Source organism: Danio aesculapii, chromosome 24, assembly GCF_903798145.1.
Source record: "Danio aesculapii chromosome 24, fDanAes4.1, whole genome shotgun sequence".
NCBI classification, from domain to species: domain Eukaryota; kingdom Metazoa; phylum Chordata; class Actinopteri; order Cypriniformes; family Danionidae; genus Danio; species Danio aesculapii.
The window spans coordinates 32826076-32833125 of NC_079458.1; positions in this window are offsets into that span (position 1 = coordinate 32826076).

The window sequence follows — 7050 nt, forward strand, 5'->3', positions numbered from 1 at the left end:
TACTAAATGTACAAATCTTTTCAAAAAAAGCACTATTTTTGCAGTATTAGATTAAAAGACCAGAGAAAATCCGTGCAATATGATCAGAAGTGAATAAAAAAGGTTTAAGCATTCACATCATTACATAGCAGATTTTTGTACTGGAATGTGTCTCTGTTTACCTGTGATCCGATCGAGCAAAATGTGTCCTATTTTCATGTAAACGGGGCAGCATCAGTCATGTTAAACTCCCTCTGTCCCATCTGCGAAGTCATCCTTGCCTTTCTCATAGTAATCTTCATAAACCTACAGTATAAAGTGCGCGATGCCTTGATTGAAAAAGCCGCGTGCTGCAGTACGCAGGTGTGCAATGACCAAACACAGATTGATTGAATCAAAAAGGCGCTCAAATGGACGAACTTTGCTGACGTGTTTCCGATAGAATCTCGGTCAGGCTTTTTACTTCCGCATAGCGCGTTCTACAGCGAAATCTAATAGCGGCGAAACTAAACGCATCGGAGCATGGCAAAGAAGGGAGATTAATACATAAATTGATGAGGATCCCGTGCCAGTGGATGCCCAGCATCTGGAACATCATTATTAATAAGTTCCAGAACCCACGGCAAAACGATTAATGCACCAGATCTGGCTGACAATCTCTGTGAAGAGGTGAAGTGACTGAAGGGAGACTGCTTCGATGCTGCTTTTGGTGTTTAAGTTTAAAGGTACGATTAAAAAATGATGTACTAGAATTTAACCCAGATGAAACAAGTTTTAATTGTATGTTATATTAAATAGTATTACGTTAACCATAATATAGTAAATTTTATTATACTGTATGGTATTTACAACTTTCTGTTAATGAATGCAACAATGCAACAATATGCTGTAGTATTAACTATCATGAACTTCAATAAATTGCAGTATAGTATATATATATATATATATGAGCAATTGCAGCGTCATGGATGCGACATTTGCAGTAAAATCTCAAACCATAAATTCAAAGATAAAGTCTATGTTAACATTATATAGAAACGTCTGTTTATATTTTCCTAAACAACTAACTACAGAGTTATGGGAACAGAAAAAAATCAATCTGTAAACATTTTTTTATATTTTAAATGAGGAAATCAAACATGTGTTATGAATGTGACTAAAAAAGTTAGCCGGTTTACAGTACAACAAACTTTGAAGAAATTCTGTGAATTACACTGCACAACCCAACAGAAAAAAATGCTAATCAAAAGGATAAGAGTTGGTTGACTATAAAACAAAAATGATTGATTTGATTTTATTTTACATTTTTGCATTCATAAGGAAAAACTTTGTTATGGATGTGACACCTCTCTGTTATGGATGTGAAACTGCCACTTGTGTGACTTTTGTAACTCAAATATAATTGTTTGGAAACATTGACAGGGACAATTCTGAGTATTTTAAAGCACTGTAAAATCAAGCCCACACAAAAAACGCAGAAACGGTTTCGCTATTTTCTCGAAAATGTAATTTTTTTTCATGTCAAGGTTGACATTTGCATGGAAATGCTTAAATACATACACAAACAGACACAATAAACATTCTAGTGTCATGTAATAGGCAAATAACAAACTGAAACAAATGTGTTATGTATTTATATACAAAAATCTTATACATTTCTTTCAGATTTATCTGCATGCATTACATCTGATTTAGGTTCACAAAAAGGTTCTCTCCTGTCACTCCACCCTTACAGGAAACTGAGAAATAACCTATAGTTAATAACTCATACTAGTTCATATGTATAGATATTAAGAGCACAATGTACATATATGTAAACAGGCAGACGAAAGGATAGATGGATAGATAGAAATGATACAGGTAAACAGAAAATAACATAAAAATCTAAATGAACAGTGAGAAACGGGCAGTGTTTAAATGCTATTCGTATTTATAGCATGATAATTCTCAACATCAAAATGATCGATAAAACTCGAAATGTAGAATCTGAACCTCTTTTCTTTGCTGTTTGGTGTGACAGCTCTCTGTCTCATAATTCAATTAATGTCCTTCATGGTATTCCGAGGAAACTCTTATTAAACAGCAAGTGTAATCTATCATCCTGTTGTACTGTAAGTGAGAGCTCGGTTACTCCTCTTGTGCACCACCAGTGGGAGCCATCACCCGAATTCTAATCGGCTTCCCAGACTCAAATTCCCATAAGCCCCTCTGCACGGGACTGATTGCGGCACAGGTGTTTCTAATCACCTCTGTGCATATAAGCCACACACAAGCTACTGATCGGTGTGAAGTCTTGATTTGCCCAGCAGTCATTATCGAGCATTTTCAGTCCATTCCTGCCTGATCTGTGTACTGAACTCTTAGCCTGCCTTATTAACTGTGATTGTTATCCACCTGCCCTGAACTGTAGCATGCCTTATTGACTGTGAATGTTTTCTTCCTGCCCCAAACTTTGCCTGCTCTACGATTTGATTCTTGGTTTGTCCCTCTGTTTGTTATATTTTGTGATTGTGCTAATAAAGCTTGCAAATGGATCCGATGGCTTTTGACTCATCACAACAGAAGACTTAACCTCCACAGGATTCAGCAGCTTTGGCACATTTATCGACGGAACTGTCAGCTCAAGCTACCCAACTAGCAACTCACCATCAGCAGTTGACACGGTTAACTACACTTACAGAAGAATTAGTAAAGGCCATGCAATAGCTCCTCACACCCAACCCGGCAGCGTCTCCTTCTGTACCAATGGCGTTTTCCACACTACAGATCGCTCCCAGTGCTCTAGCTACCATAAGTCCTCGATTAGCTTTCCCTGAAAAATTTGATGGCACGCCTTCCTGTTGTAAAGGGTTCCTGCAACAATGTTAACTGTTTGTTAACCAGCAACCAACATTGTATCTTACAGATACCAGCCGAGTGGTCTTTGTGTGCAACTTACAACAGGAAAAGTGGAGTGTTAGAATAGGCAACCGTGATCTGGAAAGATGATGAAAGTAGTTATCCCACCTTTGAAACTTTCCTCAAACAATTTCGTGAAGTTTTTGAGCATCCGGGCTTTTCCCATCTGCAGGGTGACCAACTATTGTGCCTCACATAGGGATGAAATACAGCAGCAGAATATGCCCTCACGTTCCCTACTCTCGCAGCACAAACTTCATGGGTAGAAGACACCCTGAAACTACTTTTTCACCGAGGATTGACCACAACATTACAGTTGTAATGGCTTGTCGCAATGAGGGAAAGAATCTGAATGAACTCATTGAACTTACGATTCGAATTGACCATCTTATTCGAAGCAGAAGAAACTCTTGCTCCATGTTTCGCCCTGTTCTTGAAAACTCTCACTATGAACCAATACAGCTTGGGTTCACACGTTTGACCCAGGAAGAAAGAGATCATAGATTTCAGAATCATCTCTGCCTTTATTGTGGCCAAGTCGGACCCATTCGACCTCCTATGTTCTCCCATCCGGTGAGTTCCTTTACTGGTCCTTCTTTGTTTAGGGTGCTCATTCCTGTGACCATTACCCACAACAACGAAAGCATTAACACCACTGCATAAATAGATTCAGGGTCAGCAGGAAACTTCATAGCCAAAATGTCATAAACTGTCTCTGAGCTCATGTTACTCATGTCTTACAGTGGAAGCGCTAGATGGTCGTCCTGTTGGAGAAGGATGAATCCACAACATCACCACTGAAATGCAGCTGCAAGTTGGGGTGTTACACACTGAACAGATACAGTTTTATATAATTGAATCAGTTAATCATACAGTGGTCCTGGGTCTGCCTTGGTTACCTCATCATAACCCACATATTTCGTGGAGAAAAGGGCAAATTCTCAGATGGAGCGATTCCTGCATGATGCACTGCATACAACCCTTACAGAAAATTCCTGTCAGAGCGCTCACGCTAGCCATCACTCCAGAAGATGAACAGGTACCCATTGTATACCATGATTTAATCGAAGCCTTCACAAACAGAAAGCCTCTCAATTAACACCACACCTCTCCAGTGACTGCGCCATTGAATTACTCCCTGGTTCCGTACCTCCTAAAGGAAGATTATTCCCTCTCTCTCAACCCGAGTCGAAGGCTATGGCTGAGTATATCGAAGAGGAGTTGGCTAAAGGCTTTATCCGACCCTCTACTTCCCCAGCATCCGCTGGATTCTTCTTTAAAAAGAAAGATGGCAGTTTACGACCCTGCATCAAATACAGAGGACTGAATGAAGTAACAATTAAGTTCCGTTATCCCTTACCCCTCATTCCTCCTGCATTGGAACAGTTGAGACAGGCCAACTACTACACCAAGCTCGATTTACGCAGCGCATATAATCTCATCAGGATCCGTGCTGTAGATGAATAGAAAACGGCGTTCTCGACCACTAGGGGGCACTATGAGTACACGGTAAAGAACTTAGGCCTAGCCAACTGTCCATCTGTATTCCAATCATCTCCGTGTGATCCCGCTACCTGATACTCCTTTAAAGCCTGTTTCTAACAAAATTTTAAAAAAGAACTAAAAGAGAGGGATGACAGCCCAACAGATATTTTGATGGCCATCTGCTAGCTTTCCTTAAAGTATGAGCAGATATTGCAGAAAATTTCAGCAATCTAATGAACTACTGGGTGGCGTGGTGGTGCAGTGGGTAGCGCTGTTACCTCAGCAAGAAAGTCACTGGTTGGAGCCTCGGCTGGGTCAGTTGGCATTTCTGTGTGGAGTTTCTCCCTGTGTTCACGTGGGTTTGCACTGGGTGTTCTGGTTTCCCTCACAAGTCCAAAGACATCTCCTATAGGTGAATTGGGTAAGCTAAATTTAGTAGTTTATGTGTGTGAATGCAAGAGTGTATGGGTGTTTCCCAGTGATGGGTTGCAGCTGGAAGGGAATCTTCTGCATAAAAAATATGCTGGATAAGTTGGCGGTTCATTCTGCTGTGGTGACCCCTGATTTATAAGAGGACTAAGCTGAAAAAAGAAAATTAATGAATAATTAACTACTGTATCAACAGCTAAGCAGATTCGAACATTGTCCTCTACTCTTACTCAGCTTGTTAAAGAAGTAGCAGTGCACAAGGAATCTCTGTAAGTTGTGTCAATGGAGATTCAAAAAGCAAATATAAGCCTCAAAGTCGCAATTGGAGAGACCAAGCACTACAGCTGGAAATGGACTCTTAAACTGCACGGCGTGAGAGAGAAGGATGGAGAGAATATTCGAAAGATGGTCAATGATATCCAACGAGTACTGAAAAATCATGCTCAAGTAAAAGTACCATTACTTGCCTAAAATGTAAAAGTATCTGTTATACATATTACTCAAAGTATGAGTAAAAAGTAGACATATCAAAAGTACTCAAGAGTAGTGAGTATTACGCTGGAAAAGCTGATGCGTTTACATGTAATTTGTGGATGTATGTAAATGTGACATTCTGTAGTGCATTTAGTTATTGCCCAGCAGGCACACAATGTCATAAAACGTTAATATTAGCTTAGATTTAGGTCGTGATGTCAGTTGACCAAAATTCAATGTCTATCCAGCATCTAAGGTCAATGTTATTTTGATGTCCAATAATGTCATCAAATGACGTTGATATTTGGTTGATTTTAGGTTGTGTAAGAAAGTGACCAAAATCCAACGTCGAGCCAACATCATAAACCAACATCATATTGACGTCAAATAAATGTATTCATAAGATATGACAACCAAAATCCAACATCTGGTAGACATCATGGTGGTAACATCCACACAACGTCAAGCTGTAACATCATCAGACATTAATGGTCGCTGGACATTGACATTGGCCTGACATTGAGTTCTGACGTCAACCGGATTTTCATTTTTTTTTTTAAAGGCAACCTCCATGATGTTAGGGTACAACATCAATCTGACGTCATGTTGAGGACTTGTGCCTGCTGGGTGTTTAAGGCCATTTCGGTCATCATACAGTACACAGCTGTCATCTTATCAGTAACATGCATCTAAAGAGTCTCTGGGTCAATGTTTGTAAAGATATTTGACATCTTCATGGATGCTTTTAATGCTTCAAAACAGTTTGCTGCAATTATGAATCGTCCATGTCTTGAGGTAGTTCATTATGGTGCGATTTACCTTCTATGTTTGATTTGACTGAACAGGAATCGCAGGACAGATTTTTGTAATCCCCATAGACAAGAAAAAAAAAGTAGTGACTGCAGGTTGAAGTAGTGGAGTAAAATTACAGTTACAGCACTAAAGATGTACTTAAGGGAAAGTAAAAGTACACATTTTAAAACTACTTGGTAAATTACAATTCCTGAGGAAAAACTACTCAATTACAGTAGTTTGAGTATTTGTAATTTGTAAACACCACTGTTAATATGTACCCGAGAGGTATTAATATGGATCTTTTAGGTACAAATTTGAACCTTTTGAAAAGGCACCACCCCAGTGACAGCTGGCGTACCTTTATTTCTGAGAGTGTACATGAACAAAAATGCACAGCTTTCAATCTCTACTTTTCAACATTTTCTGATTGAGCTTGACTCACTGTTCAAATCTTTGCATAGGTGTAACAACAAAAAATCCATCAGATCTTTGGTACTTTTATAAAGAACTATTAATTGTTTACTTTGATTAGATTCAATAGCCTTCCTGTAATGCTCATATTTAATTTATTTAATTTCACTTCCATAAGCTACTATAGTAATTCACTTACCCCTTTGTTTTGTTATTGATTTTCTCTCTGTAAAAATGCAGAGAAAATGTTTTCCTTTTATATTGATCTCCTGATTGTGTTTGCATATTTTTATTCATGAATAAAATAAAAACTAAAAAAAAAAAAATATGAGTGAGCTAGCAATTTTTCTAAAAACACTTGAACGTACCCCTTATTTATTTCCCATAACTTTTGATAACATCAGGTCGTTAACTAACGATCTGAAAACTTTTTGCGGGTTTCTGAGTTCTTTCTGTGGGCCCTCGCAGGGTTGAATTAGTTCAGACTGTGAACCTGTCATCTGATAGTCCATGCTATCGTAACAGCCAAGAAGTGAGTCCCTATTGGTCATCCTCACTTCCGTTACTCTTTTGGCATAA